Below are 1108 nucleotides of genomic sequence, written 5' to 3'. Positions count from 1 at the left end.
GGGCAGTGGGTATGGTCTCACTCTTTGGAAAATGGTTGGAAACAAAACTTTTTTAAAGAAATCACATTAAATGTTTTACGTTGCTTATTCTTGACTATTTTCTTTCTCTGTCCAGTGGTGGGACTGTCCTAACCACACCCAGTCCTTCTAGGACACATGGTAAGTGGTGTTTTGTTTTTGTTTGTGTTTATTTTTTGCCACACTGAGCTGCTTGTGGGATCTTAGGGTCTTAGTTCCCCCACCAGGGATCGAAACTCTGCCCTAGGCAACAAAAGTGCAGAGTCCTAACCACTGGACCACCGGGGAATTCCTAGGACGTGTCTCATGAGCTACTTTCTCAGGTCTGTGAGGTTTCTGACGTGCATCTACGGAAGCAGAGTCCTCACCCCAAAGACTGTTGACTGACAGAGAGGGCGGTGGTCCTTACCCACCCGGATCCTTCAGGAGATGCAGGCTCATTCCTCCCCCCAAGTAAGGCTCTCTTTCAGATACCTGGGATCCCACAAAGGGATAACATCGGGAATCTAGGGCTTGCTTTGGATCCAGTGAGCTGGGCCCTTGGTGCCACGGTCTGAGAAGTAACAAAGTATTTACTGTTTCAAACAAGGACCAATCCAAGCATGACAGCCAACAGCTACTGTGCTCCATGCCTGTCACCCAAGGACAAGCGAGGAGAAAGAGAAGTGTAGAAGGAGGCAGGTGGGAAGAGTAAGGAGCCAGTTAGGGCAGAAGCAGACTCTCTGCACAGAGAACTCACACATCAGCTACTGGAAGAGGAGGGGGAGGACAGGGGGATTCTGTTGATGTCAGCCCAAGAATTCCGGAGGATACAGTGGAAAAGTTTGGGTCGAGCAGGAATGGGGGGAGTAGGAAGTAAGAGCTTACCCATCAGTGGACGTCTTAGGTCCAGATCACTTTTTAAAAGTTATTATTAGCAAATATTTTTAAATTTTTGGTTGTGCTGGGTCTTCGTTGCTGCACATGGCCTTTCTCTAGTTGCAGCAAGTGGAGGCGTCTTCATTGCAGTGTGTGGGCTTCTCTCATTCCTGAGCATGGACTCTAGAGCGTGCGGGCTTCAGTAATTATGGTGCAGGGGCTTAAGTTGTTC

Source organism: Bison bison, unplaced genomic scaffold, assembly GCF_000754665.1.
Source record: "Bison bison bison isolate TAMUID 2011002044 unplaced genomic scaffold, Bison_UMD1.0 scf7180017864043, whole genome shotgun sequence".
Classification (NCBI taxonomy): Eukaryota; Metazoa; Chordata; class Mammalia; order Artiodactyla; family Bovidae; genus Bison; species Bison bison.
The sequence above is the reverse complement of the archived record's forward strand: the minus strand, read 5'-3'. Positions refer to the sequence as shown.